Consider the following 22,688-nt stretch of genomic DNA (forward strand, 5'->3'; position numbering starts at 1 on the left):
CTAGGTAAAGCCCCACCTTATCTCAGCTCACTGGTCACCATAGCAGCACCCACCCGTAGCACCCGCTCCATCAGGTATATCTCACTGGTCACCCCCAAAGCCAATTCCTCCTTTGGCCGCCTTTCCTTCCAGTTCTCTGCTGCCAATGACTGGAACGAACTGCAAAAATCACTGAAGCTGGAGACCCATATCTCCCTCACTAACTTTAAGCACCAGCTGTCAGAGCAGCTCACAGATCACTGCACCTGTGCATAGCCCATCTGTAAATAGCCCATCCAAATACCTAATCCCCATATTTTATTTATTTATCTTGCTCCTTTGCACCCCAGTATCTATACTTGCACATTCATTTTCTGCACATCTATCACTCCAGTGTTTAATTGGTATATTGTAATTACTTCGCCACCATGGTCTATTTATTGCCTTACCTCCCTTATCTTACCCCATTTGCACACACTATATATAGACTTTTTCTACTGTATTATTGACTGTATATTCGTTTACTCCATGTGTAACTCTGTTGTATGTGTCGAACTGCTATGCTTTATCTTGGCCAGGTCGCAGTTGTAAATGAGAACTTGTTCTCAACTAGCCTACCTGGTTAAATAAAGGTGAAATAAAATAAATAAAAAATATGTACATATAATTACGAATAAAGTGACATAGCAGCAGCTTGTGTGATGAGTATAAAAAGCTAGTGCAAAAAGGGTCAATGCACAAAGTACAGGTAGCTATTTGGCTAACTATTTAACTAACTACTTAGCAGTTTTATGGCTTGGGTATAAAAGCTGTTCATGGTCCTGTTGGTTCCAGACTTCGTGCATTGGTACCGCTTGCCGTGCGGTACTGGAGATTACAATACGACTTGGGTGGAATTTTTAGGGCCTTCCGCAGACAACCATGTCGCGACTGATGCAGAGCTCACTGAGCAGCCTGCTAGCCCGACCACCAAGGTTGAGGAGCCTAGCAGCAAATGCAATACCTGCCCATCCCCCACATTGCCTGCTGACCCAACAATATTGAAAATAGCCATGGCCTAGCACCGACAGCACGAGGGTAACATCACCAAACGCATCTGCACCTCTGTTACTCCAGCCACTAGCACCTGAACTTAGCGGTGCGTGGGTAAAATCCTTGGGGAAGCCAAGCCAGGAAAAAAAATACCATATTACAAACTGTGTTGTGATAATAGCATTGTTTGCTCTATAACCTGTTAGTTCATATGCCTTGACAACGTGATACAGTGGGGGAAAAAAGTATTTGATCCCCTGCTGATTTTGTATGTTTGCCCACTGACAAAGAAAGGATCAGTCTATAATTTTAATGGTAGGTTTATTTGAACAGTGAGAGACAGAATAACAAAAATATCCAGAAAAACACATGTCAGAAATGTTATAAATTGATTTGCATTTTAATGAGGGAAATAAGTATTTGACCCCCTCTCAATCAGAAAGATTTCTGGCTCCCAGGTGTCTTTTATACAAGTAACGAGCTGAGATTAGGAGCACACTCTTAAAGGGAGTGCTCCTAACCGCAGCTTGTTACCTGTAAAAAAGACACCTGTCCACAGAAGCAATCAATCAATCAGATTCCAAACTCTCCACCATGGCCAAGACCAAAGAGCTCTCCAAGGATGCCAGGGACAAGATTGTAGACCTACACAAGGCTAGAATGGGCTACAAGACCATCGCCAAGCAGCTGGGTGAGAAGGTGACAACATTTGGTGCGATTATTCGCAAATGGAAGAAACACAAAAGAACTGTCAATATCCCTCGGCCTGGGGCTCCATGCAAGATCTCACCTCGTGGAGCTGCAATGATCATGAAAACGGTGAGGAATCAGCCCAGAACTACACGGGAGGATCTTGTCAATGATCTCAAGGCAGCTGGGACCATAGTCACCAAGAAAACAATTGGTAACACACTACGCCGTGAAGGAGTGAAATCCTGCAGCGCCCGCAAGGTCCCCCTGCTCAAGAATACATATACATGCCCATCTGAAGTTTGCCAATGAACATCTGAATGACTCAGAGGACAACTGGTGAAAGTGTTGTGGTCAGATGAGACCAAAATGGAGCTCTTTGACATCAACTCAAATCGCCATGTTTGGAGGAGGAAGAATGCTGCCTGTGACCTACAGCATGGTCAAGCAAGTCAATGTTTCCCACATTTTTGGACTACTAACAACTATTGATTTAGAACCATTGCTACCGCAAGTCACAAATAAAACACTGTTCCAACACCATTTGAACGTTACCATTTCAACATCAAATCACCTATGCTTAGTCTAATACAGTGACAACAGATACCAAAAACAATTTAGTCCAACGTAAGCTAAATACAGTATGATTTGGCTGTCCATGGTACTGATTTCATGTGTGTTCGTGCGTGCTTGAAAGTAGAAGAACATGTTTTTTTTTTAACCTTTATTTAACTAGGCAAGTCAGTTAAGAACAAATTCTTATTTTCAATGACGGCCTAGGAACAGTGGGTTAACTGCCTTGTTCATGGGCAGAACGACAGATTTGTACCTTGTCAGCTCAGGGATTCGATCTTGCAACCTTTCGGTTACTAGTCCAACGCTCCAACCACTAGGCTACGCTGCCGCCCCAAACATGTTGACTCACCCTACTTGTAGAGAAACGCCAATGCCATCCTCCTCTCTCATGTGGCCGAAACGGTCTATGACTCTGTCATACAGTACATCCTTTAAGTTTTTGTTGTCCTTGGCTACCTGATCTTTTTTTTTTTTTTTCTTGGTTCATATATTGCATCCATGAATATACACCACTGCTATCGACGACCCCAGTGACGAGGCAGCGCAGGTTTGTCTTGACACTTACCCAAGCCGCATTTTCAGTGGGAGAAAACAGGCTTTTTGTAGCGCCTGGTTCAAGGTCTGCAGTTGGTTGTGGTGTACGCTATGTCGCCTGAGGAGGCGATAATTACTTTTTCAATGTATGTAGCTCCCTGTACTATTTCTTTAGGAATCCCACGGTGGCTGCACACTACAGTGGGGAAAAACTGAAAAGACTGCTTGATCAGAGACGGAATGGCCACCTTGCCATGGTATCAGTCATTTTTAAATCAAGTGACATCACAGAGATGCTCGGTGAAATAGAATCTACTCGCGCATATGGTGCTGATATGTGAGACTTGAAGTCAGACATACTGAAATAAGTGACAAAGCCGAGCTTTAAGTTTATTGCTAACACGACTCACAAAATCCTGGGGCTCCTTGAACCTCTTAACAAGTTACTACAGTCTGAAACTACTGACTTGCAGACCGGTCTCAAACTTGACCGCAGTACGTATGGGTGAAAAACTGCTATGTGATGCTGAATTCTGAAAGTTTTGGGAGGCATTCCAGGGGTGAGGGCACAAGCACATCTGCTCCAAGCAAATGACGGAGAGTCATGAGAAACTCTGCAAGAGTATCGATTTGAACAGCCTGGTCTCAGACTAGAAGTAACATAGTAAATGTAAATCCGGGACACTCAAATTAGTATGATTTGTTATGTTTGGTATGCTTCAAAATTCAAAAGGCACTCGCACATCTGAGCTATCTTTTTTGCAGGTGCATGGTAACAATTGAATAAATGATGTGCTCCACCACCCATGTTATCTACATTATTAAATGTCCATGTAGGTAAAACCTCTCATTCTCTCAAAAAGATAATTTGTGAACGTAAAAGTTCAATCAGGAGAAACAACCAGGATTATCCAGTCGCAGTACATTTTAATGACCTGAAACATGACATTTCTACATTTTTTGATTTTGTGGCATAGAGAAAGTTAAGATATCAGACAGGGGAGGTGATATAAATAATACTCTGATCAAAATAATGTTTTGGGGATTTTCATCCTCCAGACATGATTTCCTAGAGGTCTTAATGATGAAATGCCTATGTAAACTCAGCAAAAAAAGAAACATCCCTTTTTCAGGACCCTGTCTTTCAAAGATAATTCGTAAAAATCCAAATAACTTCACAGATCTTCATTGTAAAGGGTTTAAACACTGTTTCCCATGCTTGTTCAATGAACCATAAACAATTAATGAACATGCACCAGTGGAATGGACGTTAAGACACTAACAGCTTACAGACGGTAGGCAATTAAGGTCACAGTTCTGAAAACTTAGGACACTAAAGAGGCCTTTCTACTGACTCTGAAAAACACCAAAAGAAAGATGCCCAGGGTCCCCGCTCATCTGCATGAACGTGCCTTAGGCATGCTGCAAGGAGGCATGAGTACTGCAGATGTGGCCAGGGCAATAAATTGCAATGTCTGTACTGTGAGAGGCCTAACACAGTGCTACAGGAAGACAGCTGATCGTCCTCGCAGTGGCAGACCAAGTGTAACAACACCTGCACAGGATCGGTACATCCGAACATCACACCTGCGGGACAGGCACAGGATGGCAACAACTGCCCGAGTTACACCAGGATCTCACAATCTCTCCATCAGTGCTCAGACTGTCCGCAATAGGCTGAGAGAGGCTGGACTGAGGGCTTGTAGGCCTGTTGTAAGGAAGGTCCTCACCAGACATCACCGGCAACAACGTCGCCTATGGGCATAAACTCACCGTCGCTGGACCAGACAGGATTGGCAAAAAGTGCTCTTCACTGAAGAGTCGTGGTTTTGTCTCACCAGGGGTGGTCAGATATGCGTTTATCGTCGAAGGAATGAGCGTTACACCGAGGCCTGTACTCTGCAACGGGATCGATTTGGAGATGGTCTGTGGCAGTGTGTCACAGCATCATCGGACTAAGTTTGTTGTCATTGCAGGCAATCTCAACGCTGTGCGTTACAGGGACGACATCCTCCTCCCTCATGTGGTACCCTTCCAGCAGGCTCATTCTGACATGACCCTCCAGCATGACAATGCCACAATGCCATACTGCTTGTTCTGTGCGTGAGTTCGTGCAAGACAGGAATGTCAGTGTTCTGCCATGGCCAGCGAAGAGCCCGGATCTCAATCCCATTGAGCATGTCTGGGACCTGTTGGATCGGAGGGTGAGGGCTAGGGCCATTCCCCCCAGAAATGTCCAGGAACTTGCAGGTGCCTTGGTGGAAGAGTGGGGTAACAACTCACAGCAAGAACTGGCAAATCTGGTGCAGTCCATGGGGAGGAGATGCACTGCAGTACTTAATGCAACTGGTGGGCACACCAGATACTGACTGTTACTTTTGATTTTGACCCCCCCTTTGTTCAGGGACACATTATTCCATTTATGTTAGTCACATGTCTGTGGAACTTGTTCAGTTTGTGTCTCAGTTGTTGAATCTTATGTTCATACAAATATTTGCACATGTTAAGTTTGCTCTAAATAAAACGCAGTTGACAGGGAGAGGACATTTCCTTTTTTTGCTGAGTTTATAACACCCTCCCAACATATCCTCCAAACACTGGGTTTGAGGTCATTACCACTTTTAAACAACGGGTTACCAACATATACAAATAAAAAACTTTAATTATTCACCCTTCCACGGGCTATAGTCCTGACACAAATCTAGTGTTGCTACCCAATCGGGCTGGTTGTTCATTCTATCGGTTAGGTTGCCAGAGACGCTACCCTCTCTAACCAAATCGCTATCAGTAACAGAATGACTGCAATTGAATTGGCCCCAATAGGAAATCATAGTAGTCTCAAAACAGTTACAGTAAAGCACAGTAGACCACAGCAAAGAAAATTATAGTTCAGTACAGTATAATGTACTGTACTATACTTTTCTTTACTGTACTCTACTGAACTATACTGTAATGTCCAAACTTGTTAAACATAGAAGTCTATGATTGGGACAGATTTGGTCCGGTCTTGACCAACCAAATTTGGTCTTGTTTGGGTGCGGAGCTCATTAGAATAATAGCCAGTGTGTAGTATAATACTCAAACATGCAAAGGAGGATTACATTTTTCTACCTTGGTACCTATTCAGAATACATCACCATGAAGAGAATTACACTCATAATTATGCATTTCTATATAGTACAGATCAAGTACCCATGATGTCATTCTGTTTCTGGGTGTTGTTCCACTTCACTGACTGTAGTTCAATCACCTACATTGTTTTTTTTCTAACTCAAGGTGTCATATCATAGCTGGCACATTCTTTCTGCAGACATATTTGAATCTTAATTCGGAATAGATATTTAAGAGTTTTTGGAAAAAAGTGGTCACAAAACTGCCATTCTTTTATCAAAATTTGCATCCGCACTGCTCCTCAAATAAATGTGTTTTAGTAAAATTGTCAGTGGAAATTGTTAAAAGTAAACTTCTGCATATACAGTTGAAGTCGGAAGTTTACATACACTTAGGTTGGAGACATTAAAACTAATTTTTCCACCACTCCACAAATTTCTTGTTAACAAACTATAGTTTTGGCAAGTCGGCTAGAACATCTACTGTGTGCATGACACAAGTCATTTTTCCAACAATTGTTTACAGATTATTTCACTTATAATTCACTGTATCACAATTCCAGTGGGTCAGAAGTTTACATACACTAAGATGACTGTGCCTTTAAACAGCTTGGAAAATTCCAGAAAATGATGTCATGGCTTTAGAAGCTTCTGATAGGCTAATTGACATCATTTGAGTCAATTGGAGGTGTACCTGTGGATGTATTTCAAGGCCTACCTTCAAACTCAGTGTCTCTTTGGAAAATCAAAAGAAATCAGCCAAGACCTCAGAAAAAAATAAAATAATTGTTGACCTCCACAAGTCTGGTTCATCCTTAGGAGCAATTTCTAAACGCCTGAAGGTACCACATTCATCTGTACAAACAATAGTACGCAAGTATAAACACCATGAGACCACGCAGCCGTCATGCCGCTTAGGAATGAGACGCGTTCTGTCGCTTAGAGATGAACATACTTTGGGTGAAAAGTGCAAATCAATCCCAGAACAACAGCAAAGGACCTTGTGAAGATGCTGGAGGAAACAGGTACAAAAGTATCTATATCCACAGTAAAACGAGTCCTATATCAACATAACCTAAAAGGCCGCTCAGCAAGGAAGAAGCCACTGCTCCAAAACCGCCATAAAAAAGCCAGACGATGGTTTGCAACTGCACATGGGGACAAAGATCGTACTTTTTGGAGAAATGTCCTCTGGTCTGATGAAACAAAAATAGAACTGTTGGTCATAATGACCATCGTTATGTTTGGAGGAAAAAGGGGGGAGGCTTGCAAGCCGAAGAACACCATCCCAACTGTGAAGCACGGGGATGGCAGCATCATGTTGTGGGGTGCTTTGCTGCAGGAGGGACTGGTGCACTTCACAAAATAGATGGCATCATGAGGCAGGAAAATTATGTGGATATATTGAAGCAACATCTCAAGATATCAATCAGGAAGTTAAAGCTTGGTCGCAAATGAGTCCTCCAAATGGACAATGACCCCAAGCATTATTCCAAAGTTGTGGCAAAATGGCTTAAGGACAACAAAGTCAAGGTACTGGAGTGGCCATCACAAAGCCCTGACCTCAATCCTATAGAGAATCTGTGGGCAGAACTGAAAAAGCGTGTGCCAAATGCTGCCAAATACTAATTGAGTGTATGTAAACTTCTGGCCCACTGGGAATGTGACGAATGAAATAAAAGCTGAAATAAATCATTCTCGCTACTATTATTCAGACATTTCACATTCTTAAAATATAGTTGTGATCCTAACTGACCTAAGACAGGGAATTTTTACTAGGATTAAATGTCAGGAATTGTGAAAAACGGAGTTTAAATGTATTTGGCTAAGGTGTATGTAAACTTTCAACCTCAACTGTAGGTGTATGTATGGTTTGTTAAACTTTGCAATCAATGGTTTTTGCTTAGCATAGATTTTAAAGTGAAAAAGTGAGCATCAGTGTCACTGTTACCGTGGAATTGCACGCTACATACATCTTCACTACTTCCTCAAGTAAACATGAATTAAGGCACTATCATTATCTCACTATAAAACACCTAAAGACACAAAGTTTGTCACTCTTCATCATTGAAGCATTTTTTAAAACACCATCACACCAGCCATCACCATATTATCTACTCTGCCTCATCATACTTTTTCTTTCCTAAGTTCTCCTCATTCAGTTCCCTACTACATCCAAAACCAACAGAATGAACTACAAACTGACTAACTAGTACTACGTTACCACTATTCATGTGCATTTTCTGCTGGTGTATCCTGAGGTAGCTCCTCTCTGAGAACCTTTTCCTGCAGTGCATACAGGCAAACGGCCTCTCTCCCTTGTGGACCTTCAACTGCATCTTCAGCTGGTGGGAGAACTTATCCTCACACTGGGGCAGCTGTAGGGTTTCTCCCCTGTGTGGACCCTCTGGTGCCTCTTCAGGTTGGAGGAGTGGGAGAAACTCGCCCGGCACAGGTGGCAGCCGAATGGTTTCTCCCCTGTGTGGACCCTCTGGTGCCTCTTCAGGTTGGACGAGTGGGAGAAACTAGCCCGGCACAGGTGGCAGCCGAACGGTTTCTCCCCCATGTGCAACCTCTGGTGGACTGCCACCTGTTGGGGGAAACGGAAGGCTTTCCCACAGAACGAACACAGGAAGCGCTTCTCTTTGGCGCCGCCACCTTTACTAATGCTGTTTCCACTACTGTCATTTGTCAATGGGCTTGTGTAGCCATTAAGTGTTGAGGCACTGGCATTGTCTGAGGTCTGGTTTAACATTAGGAGAGTGTGAGGAGGATGAAGGCCAGGGAGTGTCTGTGTTGTCGCAGGGTCCATGTTCCAGTTGATAGATCCTATAGAAGGCAGGCTGAAGGCAGCATCTGTTAGGGGGTTAACCTGAGGCCCCATCAGTCTCTCTGAATCACAACTATAGGAGCAGGACGGAGCATCGCTAGCCGAATCTGTGTCTGTTCTCTCCTGCTGCATATGTACACCTCCTCGACCAAATCTACGCCTCGTCCTGGTCTCAGCCAGTCTGTTGTCATGGAGACTAAGTTTGGTTATTGTTTTGGGTTCGACAGTCTGTTTCTGGTTAAGAGTGTTGTTCCCCAACCCAGAGTTGAGGACACTGTCCCATCCACTGACATCCACTATGTCACCTCTGGTCCTGGCCTGCGAATCCAAGATGGCCACCCAGTCTCCTTTGTTAGCCTCCAGCCAACTATCTGCAGGAATAGGTTACAAAATAGACTTAAAAAATATGGCAAAGAAAACTCTACATATGGAGTTGTATGGACAAAATAATAGCCAGGTGCATCACTATTCTCATTGAAGATCTATTACTGTATGTAGGCTATATGTATTTCTCCCTTACCTTGCTCCCTCATCTTTACTCCACTCAGCAGATCAATGCTCTCTGCTTCGTTTTCTATTGTCTCCTCTTTGACCAGCAGCAGATCAGGCTTCCCATCCTCCATGTCTATTGACTGCAATAGTAAAGGTTTGGTTTAGTTGGCACTATTTGGGTTGGACTTGTATCATTGAAAGGCATTTACGCAGACAACAGTATTTGGATCCCCATCAGCTTTTGCCAAAGCAGCAGCTGGGGTCCACAAAAAAACACAAAGGACGACAAGTAACAAAACACTTAGTGATAGACAAGGACAGTCACACACATTTAAAATACGATATACAAACGATACATAAACAAAAAAAAATGGGTGTGTTAGTGTGTCGCCTCACAGACCCCGCCGGTCAATGAGATGCTTGAGTAATAGGAGATGGGAGTTCCATGCGATCACGGCTCAGTATAATACTGTGCGTTGCCGTGAATTTGTTTTGGACTTGGGGACTGTGAAGAGACCCGTGGTGGCATGTCTTGTGGGGGGTATGTACGGGTGTCTGAGCTGAATGTTATTTGATTATGCAGACAATTGGGAATTTTCATCACAGTAATATTTTCGGATGAAAACTAGAATAGAAGCAGTTCCTGTCTCGTCAACCCTTTAGTGCTCCTGAGTGGCGCAGCGATCTGAGGCACTGCATCTCAGTGCTTTGAGCCAGATGCAGCTTTGCTAGGTCTTTCTTTGCTGCACTTGACCATACTACCTGACCATAATCAAGATGGGCCAAGACCAGCCCCGTAACAGTTGATTTTACAGTACAGTTGATTTGTACTGTAACACAGAACAACAGACATGCCCCTCATCTTCACAACAACTCTGTCATTATGACTTGACCACGATCAGAGTGGTGAAGAGGAGCTCCGCGGAACCTGAGAGTCCGGAAGTAATTTAGCCATTCAGTGTAGTCATAGCGATCTGTAGATTTGCTATTTATGCGAGTTTTCTCAAGTTAATTGACACGTGACATTCCTGGATTACTCATTATACTGATAAAGTCAGATTTAATCAAGTAATTCAATAGTCAGTTAAAAAAAATGGTAAAGGGTACAAGACTGTAAATATCTGGCTGTGTTGGCAAAATCACTACATAACCCATTGAGCCGAGCGGGGAGAGGCTGCCCGTTGTTACAGTTCCCAGACCAGTCAGAAACTTCCAGCTAAACCTACGCCAATGATGTCGGTGGATCTCAAAACTGAACTTGAATCCACATTAAGTAGCAATGATATCCTTCACCACCGTCGTCTTATGACAGACATCTCAAACCAGATATGACTGTTCAACAAAACAATTCATCATTTAAGTTTTTCACCCAGCTAATTTCTTAGTTACATGACATGATTGTATAACGAGCAAAGGAGTTTTGAAGTTGAGGGTGCAGTATTTATGAAGTTTGGCATAGTTCAGCTAGCCAGCTAGTTTAGCCCACTGAGGTATAATAAGAACGGTTTAGCCAGGGAAAATGAGCTCGGGCTAGTGCACATGTGCACTAGGCTAATTAAGGAGACAGATTGTAGTTATGCCCTGATTAGTCATTGAAATGATTGGCAATATCAAAAGGTTTTATTATAAATTACCCATCAAAATGAACGATGGAGAAGAATTAGGATTTCTGCCCATGATGTAACTTAAGGTACTCCAAAGTATTTTTCCATTGTGTTTTATGTCATTTATCTTGGTTTGGTAATATAATTTCATAATTTTGTTAATTTTTGTAAAAAAGAACATTTACAGTATGTCAACCAATCAGCTGAGCAGCCTGGCTGACTTTTTTGCCACCTATTTTGCATAATTTATTTGAACTAGTGTTGTCATGATACCAACATTTTACAAACGATACCAGGCCAGGGTACCACGACACCGAATAGTATCGCGATACCTTGGTAGGAAAAAATGATCTGTGTTTTAGCATCCTGTGCGCCCCGTTCATCGGACGCTTGTTCACGTTTTCAAAAATCTCTCCAAATATCGGTCACTGAAACTCAGACTTCGACTCAATACAACACATTGAATTTAACTTCACAGTGTATAATATAATACGGCATAGAACGGCTGATTTGCTCATATTTGCAAAGGCCTACCTGTGATTTAGCTGGAGGAATGGGAGGAAGGAATATACCGTACATGCATAATAATCTGCATGTCATTGTGTCAGTAAGGGGAAAAACACTGCATGAAACCTTTACTCTGTAGTTAACAGGCACACACACACTGTCGCCCTCACTCTCAAAAACACACATACCACTCTCTCTCCCCTACAAACACACACTGCTCCCAACTTTTACAAGTTAGGCACCAAACTGAATTTAAGGAGCACCAGAAATAAATTGATTTTTTTATATAGTTTAGGCTTACATTAGGCTATATGAATCCTACCTTTTGAAGCACATCTCATGAGTAGCAGACCCTTTCCTTTCTTCCTGTGCCAATCAAATTTGCCTAAACTTACTGTCAAGTTACCAGGTTGTTAGCTAGCCACAGTAGGTAACATGACCGAACAACGCTGTTACTTATCAACGCAAAAATTTGCGACCAGGGTTTCGTTTAAAATGGCCCGCGACACGATTTGTGAATTTATGTCAAATGTGTGCGAATCCCGATAGAAAGAAAAAAAGGCATCCCCGGTAATATTTTTTTGTAACCGTTTAGGCTAGAGATGAGCCGTTTTCTTTGCTGTAAAGCTGTACGCATGCGTGTCGCGAAGCACTGCTCGATTTTCCCTCCCCGACACTCAGAGGCTGCGTGACAGTGAAGTGCAAAGTCTACTCAGACTGGTCTGTGCTCTTGGTTATAAAAGGCGAGGAAATTATACAATGTATCAACATTGCTTATATATATATATATATATATATATATAAATAAAACTGACAGTTATAGACACGCATGAAGAGCAGACGGACTGAAGCAGCTGAGTGAGGGCTGGTAGGGGATGCAGCTGGCTGATGTGATTTGCCCATGAAAGCTGAGTGGTTATTACTGGACCTGCTTATACAAGACACTCTGTGTGCAATAAGTGTTTAACATGCTTATTGAATGACTACTATCTCTGTACCCTACACTTACAGATAATTGTAAGGTCCCTCAGTCGAGCAAGTGAATTTCAAACACAGATTCAACCACAAAGACCAGGGAGGTTTTTCCAATGCCTCGCAAAGAAGAGCACCTATTGGTAGATTGGTAGAAAAAAAAAAAAAACAAACAGACATTGACTATGTCTTTGAGCATGGTGAAGTTATTAATTACTCTTTGGATGGTGAATCAATATACCCAGTCACTACACAGATACAGGGGTCCTTCCTAGGCCAATGGTGACTTTAAAACAGTTAGAGTTTAATGGCTCTGATAGGAGAAAACTGAGGATGGATCAACAACATAGTTACTCCACAATACTAACCTAATTGACAGAGTGAAAAGGAGGCCTGTACAGAATAAAAATATTCCAAAACACGCATCCAAGGTACTAAAGAAATACTCTTTAATACAGCTATAATCTCAGCCAAAGGTGCTTCTACAAAGTTTCAACTCAGGGGTTTGAATAGCTATGGAAATGAGTTATTTCCGTATTTCATCTAAAATAAATGAGCAAAAAATGTCTGAAAAATATGTTCTCTCTTTGTCATTATGGGATATTGTGTGTACATGACTGAGAAAAAAATACATTCAATCCATTTTGAGTTCAGGCTGTAACAACAATGTGGAATGGGTCAATAGGTATTAATACTTTCCGAAGGCACTGTAATTAATATGGGCCAATCTTAGCCCTTTCCTGGGTAGCTTACCTGAGATGGACATAATATGGAGAGAGAAATTATTATTATTTTGCTAAGAGTCAGTCAATCAGGCACCTGTGAGTGACAGTTGGTGTATGTATGTGATGTTGGGCTGAAGCTACTGACCCGGAAGCTTGGCTCTCTCACTCCTCCCGGGCTTTTGAGACGGAGGGTGGACAATGAGCTTGTCGTAGCAGATGTAAGCAATGTCCCCATGCTATCTGGCAGCTTTCATATGGCTGGGATAAGTTCTTTCTGCCTCTGGCACACAACTTCAGAGAAGTCCTCATTGAGGAAGATGTTGGTTCCTCTCAAGTTCTTGGGTCTCTCCAGAACAGCCATCTTGTCCTTGAACCTTAGGAACTTGACCACTATCAGCCTGGGTCTGTCACCTGGGCTAGTTACATGTTTTCCAGACCTGTGGGCGTGGCTCCACCTCAACTTTCTTTTGATCCATCTGCAGCTTTTCAGTGATCGTTTTCTCACTTTCTCCTCAAACTCCATCCAGGTCTCATGTGTAGACTCTGGTATGCCATCCACAACAATGTTATTCCTCCTGGATTGTCCCTAGATAAGTCTTTTTTCCCAGTCATCTGTAATAATGATTCGCTGAGGTCATCTCATGTGGACTTAGTTTGTTGTCATCTTGCTGCAAGTCTCTTCCATGACATTCACCTCTCCCTGGTCAGATCGTCCATTATTTTGTTAGTCGAGTCCACCAGTATTTGGACAAAGCTCTTGAAGCCATTTTTCTGTTGCTGTAACAATTGCCTGTAGACATTTTTGTTGATTTACACTGTCCTCTCCAACCTTCTTTGACTTTGGGCGGCATGATAGTAGCAACGTAGGCTAACGCTGGTACTCCACACAATTTCAGCCAGCACAGCTCGCAGGGCCGATGGGAACAGCAACAAACAGCAGGGATTTAAACAGCCACAAGCTCAGGACTATCCGCGGTCCCAGCCACAAGGGCTAACCGCGTTGCATGCTGTGTTCAAATTGTCAAAGAAACCTGGCTAGCTTAATAGCTAGCAACTAGGCTAGCTGCGTCGCCAAGCAGCAGCTCTTCAGACTTCAGGGTTTGGCAGTGTCCCGGAACAGATAGTAGCGGTCCACAGCAACTGCGCTAACCACGTCGCAGGATCCAAATTAAACAGGTAGGCTAGTTTAAAAAAAAAAAAAAAAGGGACATTTTTCAGTAACACTTTTTTTTTTTTTTACTGAGCGCTCTCTCATTCCGCTTTCAGCATGCGTTGCACTCTGATGACGTCACTCTGCAAGCACTCGGGTGTGCCATTGCCACTTGAGCAGGCTGTAAATGCTGCAATCTGACCTTGATGCCTTACAGAAAACCTGGTTGGTTTAAAATGTGTACTTAATTGTAGGCCAGACTAAATACATGTTCTCTAATTCTCGCAAAAATATTTCAGATGGACCACATTTCTATTAATTGGATTGTTGGTTCTCCCATCGATTAGGTTCCCGCTTGTAAATATCTGGGCATTTGGATTGACAAAGATTTAAATGTTTAAAAAAAAAAGTTATGGATGAGCTAGTTAAAAAGCTAAGCTTGAAAGTGGGATTATTTTCTAGAAATAGATCTTTCCTTTCCCGGAATAGCAGAAAGCAGATTGTACAGTCAACTTTCCTGATAGTTTTTGACTATGGTGACACCATTTACAAGATTGCAGCAGCCACTAGTTTTAAACCTTTAGATGCCGTCTACCATAGCGCCATTTGTTTTATCACAGGTGACAGTTTTAATATTCACCACGGCATCCTGTATCAAATTGGCTGGTCCTCATTAAAGTCCAGTAGATCACTTCATTACTCCTTTTTTGTTTGTTTGTTTGTTTACAAAGCTCTACTACACAAGCTTCCAACTTACCTAACTTTGTTGTTAAAGTATAAAAATCATGAGATAACAAACCCGTTCATAGGGTTGGTTAACTCTTGAGTTTCCTCGGGTCTCCGCCAAACTAGATAAATCCACTTTTTGTTATAATGCACCTCATTGCTAGATCCAACTACAAAATACATTACAATTGGATGTTCTGGTGCCGCTCGGGCAATTTAAAATATTGATTGGGGAACCTTCGTAACTTTTTCTTGAATATTTGTGTAATGCTGTATTTTTGTTTGTTTTACATTGTATTGGATTTGATTAGATGTTGTCTTATAAATTGTATAAGCAGGGCCTCCTTGTGAAAGAGACCCTGGTCGTAATGATGACTAAGTCAACATCAGGGCCGGTATCTAGAAGGTGTCTCACAGTAGGAGGGCTCATCTAGGATCAAATTTTATTGGTCACATACACAGCAGATGTTATTGCGGTTGTCGTGAAATACTTGTACGTCTCAGCGTAATAATGCTGATCTAGGATTAGGTCCCCATCTGTCTACATATCTTTATTCATTATAATCTAAAAGGCTAAACAGATCCTAGATCAGCACTCCTGCTCTGAGAGGCTTTGTGGATACGAGCCCTGACCTAATAACATTCAGACAGTAGTTCACAGTGGGCTCACCTCAGTGAGACTGTGTATAGACCTGTGCTGCTCAGCTGGTTCCTCTGTGGGTTCAGGAGGAGGTGTAGTCTGGTTGTCCTCCATGACCATGGTCCCCTCAGTGTTCCCCAGACTCTCCTCACACCCCTCATCCTTCACCAGCAGCACCTCTGAACCCTCCTCCTGGAAGTGACAGGTGATACAGATTACACAGACATACACTCCCTCATGTGTGTTCACACAGATAATAAACACTTTCAACATGGAGTCTTTACCCTTCCCGACGATGTTTGAGTCCTGTACTGTAGTTACAGAATGATTTCATTGTTGTTAAACCCATCATAGTGGACATAAACATGTTGTGGTCACCATCAGTTCTAAGTCACCATCAGACAAACCTGACTAAACTATTTGATGTGTACAGTAGGTGTTTGTTAGTATGTGGGTATGTGTAGGTATATTTAGTAAGTGTATAATGTTTATAAAGCGCTGTTGTGTGTATGCAGAATAGGGTGAGATCAGATGTATACTGAAGAGTCTCAATTAAAGTCTGCATGAAAAGTCCCATTTTGTGTTTATTAAACACAAGTTTTAAATATACCATATGAAAACCACACATACACGTCTCAACTAAAAATCTACATGATAAACTACATACATTTTCTCCTTAAAAAGTGTCTTGGGAAAGAAATTAAGTAGTTAAATGGAAGTAATGAAATAGGCATCAGAGCCTATACAGTACAAACACAATATATAAAACATGCCTTTTAGGCTTATATGCCTAGGGCTGGGCGATAGGGCCTAAAAATCTTCTTGATTTTTTTCAAATTTATGGATGATTCATGATATACAACTTGATGTTCTAAAGTTCTCTCTAAATAATCTTTGTTGCACAATTAAAGGGCAATACAATTAATTTCAAACAGTCATAAATAATCTAATGAATTCAGGGTTTGTAAAATTATACCTAGGCTAAATATATGACCTTCCACAACCATAAGACCCACAAATAATGTAATTATTTTATCAAAATATTTTAAACTGCTTTTTTTTTGCAATAATCACTGATCTAGCTTTCAAGTCTATGAAAATGCAATTTATGTTACAAATTTAACCAGAACCCTGCATAACGCGCATTCACTAATAATGACTATCATCTTGTAGGTGAAAATTAACACAGGTCTCATAAACAATCTCTCAAGCACAAGCCCACATTCTAATGAGTAGCCAGCTAATCTTTATAGTTCAAGTCTAGCCAACTTCAAATCAAAGTTATTGGTTCACTTGGATCCATTTGCTTGCTACCAAGGTAGAACAGTTGAACTGTGATGATTGCACCCTCCTATCCATCTCCAACTGTTGGAACAACATAGCCTGTTCACTTTGTTTAGATATTGAAATCAAGTGGCCTACCTGGACAAGAAGATGCTTATTTCTCGGAATGAGAACGAGTTGCCAATTCCTTTTATGAATGTATTTTTTAATGCTCATTGCACATTTATAAAACAGACTAGACAGCAAGCACATAACACTATGTGGCTAAAATACTGCTAGCGGTACGTGGTACCACAATACTGAGCTCGCGACAGAACTGAACATTAATTTTCCACAATCATGTTCTTTTTTTTTTTGGACCCTTTTTTCTCCCCAATTTTGTGGTATCAAATTGGTAGTTACAGTCTTGTCCCATCGCTGCAACCCAACCAAGCCGCACTGCTTCTTGACACAATGCCCACTTAACCCGGAGGAGTGTCAGCGTGCACTGTGCCCGGCCCGCCACAGGAGTCTCTAGTGCGCGATGGGACAAGGATATCCCTGCCGGCCAAACCCTCACCTAACCCGGACGTCGCTGGGCCAATTGTGCGCCGCCCCATGGGTCTCCCGGTTGCGGCCGGCTGCGACAGAGCCTGGACTCGAACCCAGAATCTCTAGTGGCGATGCAGTGCCTTAGACCAATGCGCCACTCGGGAGGCCCCTGACACAATCATGTTCATTGATCCTCTCGTTTTAGTAGGATCTGCTCTGTTCTACAATTTGGGAGTTAAGACATAAAAAGGGGTATTGTTCAAAAGGTTCAGTTATCTTTCATCATTGTTGTTGTGAGTGGCAGGGGGAGGGGCTTGGTGTCTGTGTGCGAGTGGGAAGGTGCACAATGCACACAGCACAGAAGAAACGAAGGACACGAAACCAAAAAGACAGTGCTTTCAGAAAGTACTCACACTCCTTGACTTTTTCCAACATTTTGTTGTGCTACAGCCTGAATTTTAAGATTGTGTCACACACACAACACCCCATAATGTCAAAGTGAAATTATGTTTTTTTAGAAATGTATTGAAAATGAAAAGCTGAAATGTCTTGAGTCAATAAGTATTCAACGCCTTTGTTATGGCAAGCCTAAATAAGTTCAGGAGTAAAAATGTGCTTAGCACAGTGCACAGAGTAGGCCGTCATTGGAAATAAGAATTTGTTCTTAACTGACTTGCCTAGTTAAATAAAAAATAATCACTTGCATGAACTCATTCTGTGTGCAATAATAGTGTTCAACAATATATCTTTATGACTATCACATCTCTGTACCCCACACATACAATCATCTATAAAGTCCTACAGTCGAGCAGTGAATTTCAAACACAGATTCAACCACAAAGACCAGGGAGGTTTTCCAATGCCTCGCAAATAAGAGCACCCCGGTAGATGGGTAAAACATTTTAAAAAGCAGACATTGAATATACCTTTCAGCTTGGTGAAGTTATTAATTACACTTTGGATAGTGTATCAATACACTCAGTCACTACAAATATATAGGCGTTCATCCTAATTCAGTTGCTGGAGAGGAAGGAAACCGCTCAGGGATTTCATCATGAGGCCAATTGTGACTTTTAAACAGTTACAGAGTTTAATGGCTGTGATAGAAGAAAACTGAGGATGGATCAACAACATTGTAATTAATCCACAACACTAATGCAAATGACAGAGTGAAAAGAAGGAAGCATGTACAGAATATAAATATTCCAAAACATGCCTCCTGTTTGCAATAAGGCACTAAAGTCATACTGCAAAAAAATATGGCAAAGAAATAAAAGTCCTGAATGCAAAGCGTTACGTTTGGGGCAAATCTAATCCAACACATCTCTGAATAACACTTCATATTTTCAAGCATGGCGATGGCCGCATCATGTTATGGGTACGCTTGTAAATTGGCAAAAGGACTACGGAATAGAGCTAAGCACAGGCAAATGCCTAGTGGAAAACCTGGTTCAGTTTGCTTTCCAACTGACACTGGGAAAGAGTTCACCTTTCAGTAGGACAATAACATAACATAAGGCCAAATATATTGCTTACCAAGATGACGTTGAATGTTCCTGAGGGGCCGAAATACAGTTTTGACTTAAATCTACTTGAAAATCTATTGCAAGACTTGAAAATGGCTGTCTAGCAATTATCAACAACCAACTTGCCAGAGTTTGAAGAATTAAAAAATGTGCAAATATTGTACAATCCAGGTGTGGAAAGCTCTTAGATACTCACAGCTGTAATCGCTGTGATTCTAATATGCATTGACTTAGGGGTGTGAATACTTTTGTAAATGAGATATTTCTGTATTCACAAAAATGGGGTATTGTTTATTTTCATTATGGGGTATTGTGTAGTTGGTCGAGAATTATTATTTTTTTTATCCATTTTGAATTCAGGCCATAACAAAATGTGGAATAAGTCAAGGGCTATGAATACTTTCTAAAGGCACAATAGAATGAAAAAATATATACAAATAAAAACAAAATTCTTGCGAAACATGCATTTGAAACATTGCATTAAAACATTAATTTGAATTAATTGGATATATCGCCCAGCCCTATATATATCACACAATGTCTGGATGCAATATTCTACACTGAAATCGGTAACTCTCGTAATTCCAAATGCGTCTGTGGATCTTTTTCGTGCCGACAACAATGACAATTCATCTTTGTCTTTAATGCAGGGTTTAATCTAACCATCAGAAGCTACCGAGCGGAATGTTTTTTCTTCCGGTATCTCCACTCTGAGAACCTCTTCCCGGCAGTGCGTACAGACAAACAGCCTTTCTCCCGTGTGGACCTTCAGGTGCATCTTCAGCTGGTGCAAGAATCTCTTCTGATAATGGGGTCAGCTGTATTATTTATCCCCTGTGTGGACCCTCTGGTGTCTCTTCAGGTGACCAGCCTGGGCAAAGGCCATGGAACACTGGGTACAGCTGAAGGGTTTCTCCCCAGTATGGACCCTCTGGTGCCTCTTCAGGTCACCAGCCTGAGCGAAGGCCATGGGACACTGGGTACAGCTGAAGGGTTTCACCCCTGTGTGGACCCTCTGGTGGATCTCCACCTTCTGGGGGCAGCTGAAGCCTTTGTTACAGAACATGCAGAGGAACCGTTTCTCTTTACTATTGACTGATGTTGCTCCTCCACGCCGAGCCTGGGCTCTAGCCCTGTCGTTTGAGTTCAATCCCTTATCGAAAAGGACGAGGCGGTGTGGATCAGTAGGCCCCATTGATCTGGACACTGGGTCGCGATTCCTGAACGTTTGTAAAGGGGAGTGGGTAGCGACATTTGGATTTGTCTCTAAGCTTTCCCTGTAATCTAAGAAATCTCTGCCCTGTGTGAGTCCATCTCCTAGGTGACTATCTGCATTCCATGTGGGAGGAACGTCGCCCTCCACTTTCACCGTCACCTCATCTATGCCCAGAACCTCGCCTTTCTCATCTAGGCACCCTTCAGAGTGTACACTACTACTGTACTGGTTCCAGTCCCCTCTAGACAGATCAGTTTGTGTCTCTAAACCCAAGGATATGTTGTCACGGTCCATCTCTGTAGTGTAAGAACAAGAGGGATCATCCCCACCAGTGTCGAACGAGTCACCATCAACATCCCCACGGGAATGAACAGTCCTCTGGTCCTGGTGAAATACTGGTAAATACTCTGAGCCAGGAGGACAGCCCAGTCTACCCAGGCCCAGAGATTTGTGTTCAGATCCTCTGTGTAATTGCATTTGTGTTACAGTTAAAGTCTCGGTGTCTGTCTCTGACTTGAGGACGGCGATCGGCGTTCCACTGACCTCCGTGATGCTGTGTCGGGTCCTGGGCTGCGCAGTGGTGGGGTCCTTCGTGGCTACAGGGGGCGCTCCAGCCGCTCCATTCTGGATGTCTCTGCTATGCCGTGGGTCCTCCTTTCCTTCAGACCTCTCCTGTTTGACCCCAGGACCTGCAGCCTCTGTAGACTGACACAACAAGAGTGGAGGTTATTAACGGATAACAATGTCATAGGGAAGTCACACGCTCCCCTATGGCAGATAAAAGAGGATGTACATGTAAGCAAGTGAAAAGCTGAGGGGAGCCTTTCTGAAATAAACTGGTCACATATGATGCACTGTAATTTAATGTAACACTATTACACTAACCTCTATGACGATAACTTGCTGGGTTGAGGTTCCACTCCCCTCATCAACAGTGATTGGTTGGTCATCTCTGCATGTATTGTGTCCCGCTGGCTTCACAAAGCTCCTGTGGCCTCCAGTGAGATGTATTTCACCTGAGAGAATGATTGGGGGGAAAAAGAGGTGGTTTAGGTACCGTCAATGATATATTGTACACTATTGACACTGTCTACAATTGACAAGGATGTAAAGTAACACTTCTCATAACTTCTTGATATAATATTTATTGATTGATGTATTATATTCCATGCATAACATTGTTTTCATTGTGTAAATAGAATATGCATTAAATAAAGAATCTGCTTAGAATATGATTGTGTCTTTGCGCAAGATAGCTTACTAATCAGGGGAATTATTACACACTATCCAACAACTGACCAAGACCCAATTCTGTGAAATACATCTGAACACAGAGCCGGATTGGGGCGACAGTCACTGAGCTATATATGAACGGCGACAGGCTGCGCAGCCTCGGCCTTCTGCTAAATGTACCTCTTGCCATTCTTCTGTTTCGGTCGAAGATCTTGACACTACTGGGACTGGCAACGACGCGCTCCCGTGCCACCTTCAGTTCCAGTAGCTGTAGTTTCCTCCGCAATGTCCTGTTTTCTTTCTGGCTTTGAGTTATTTCCAAACGAAACACTGCATAGTCGTCGTCTACGAGTTTACAGATCTCTGCCACCGCAGCATTCGCTAACACCTCCATGATGGAGGCTATTTGAGTGTGAAAAACCATACAGTTAGCCATTGTTAGCTAACGTGACATAGATAACATCTATCAACCAAGTCCTGTCTTCAACGCAAATTAAACACTACATGGGGTACGTATGTGATGCTGTGCAGTTCAATTCGTCATATCGCCTTATTCTGGAACGTCAGTGATCGCGGCGAGTTATCAGTTGCAATCGTGTTTATATTTCCGTCATCATTCGCGCGACGTTAGCGCCTGCTAGAGGCGGGAGGTGAAAGCGGCAAAAGTGGTAACTTTTAGTTGAGAGCTTGATAGTTTTACAATGACAGAACCGCACAAAATCCTAAAATCGATCAACATGACAAGCATTATATGTTCAGTACGAGGCTGTTACAATAATTGGATGAAGAGGTAGTTTTTACAACAAGATTGTTTTGAACACCATCTCTACTACGTCGATCTGTATGTACCTGTGGAGCCCCATAGGACCTGCATCCACCTTTGCGGCTCTGGCTCAAAGCGTTGAACCAAAATAAACTTCCAAAACGTCTCTTTCTGTGCTCCTACCACTTCTTTGACAAGAAGCCTACAGTGGAGCATCCTTACCAAGAAAAATGGCTTGGCTTAGCTACGATGCTCCATTCATGAAGAAGGGTTGGTCAGGCAGTCATCAGTGACAGTTAAGCCAAACGCTTGAGCAGTTTGCCTGCTCTCATTGTGTCTCCCTCTTGCATCTAAGCACAGTCATAATAGCACAATTTATTTCCTCTACAACTCAATAAAAAAAAAAGGAAATTTTATATATACTTTTTTAATTTTTATTTATTTTATTTCACCTTTATTTAACCAGGTAGACAAGTTGAGAACAAGTTCTCATTTACAATTGCGACCTGGCCAAGATAAAGCAAAGCAGTTCGACAACATACAACAACACAGAGTTACACATGGAGTA

The 22,688-nt window shown here is 42.3% G+C and overlaps 1 pseudogene across 1 annotated transcript; it reads right to left on the minus strand.

The window, feature by feature from the left end:
* Positions 1 to 1,537: 1,537 nt before the first annotated feature.
* LOC106609869 (uncharacterized) lies at positions 1,538 to 21,965 on the minus strand (annotated as a pseudogene). Its single transcript, XR_014393037.1, has 6 exons — positions 21,538 to 21,965; positions 21,010 to 21,140; positions 20,668 to 20,829; positions 15,598 to 15,759; positions 9,272 to 9,383; positions 1,538 to 9,122 (listed from the first exon to the last, which is right to left on the minus strand). The product of XR_014393037.1 is annotated as an uncharacterized LOC106609869 (transcript).
* Between the last annotated feature and the right edge of the window lie 723 nt (positions 21,966 to 22,688).

The sequence above is a fragment of the Salmo salar genome, chromosome 08 (genome assembly GCF_965601325.2).
Source record: "Salmo salar chromosome 08, fSalSal1, whole genome shotgun sequence".
NCBI lineage: Eukaryota > Metazoa > Chordata > Actinopteri > Salmoniformes > Salmonidae > Salmo > Salmo salar.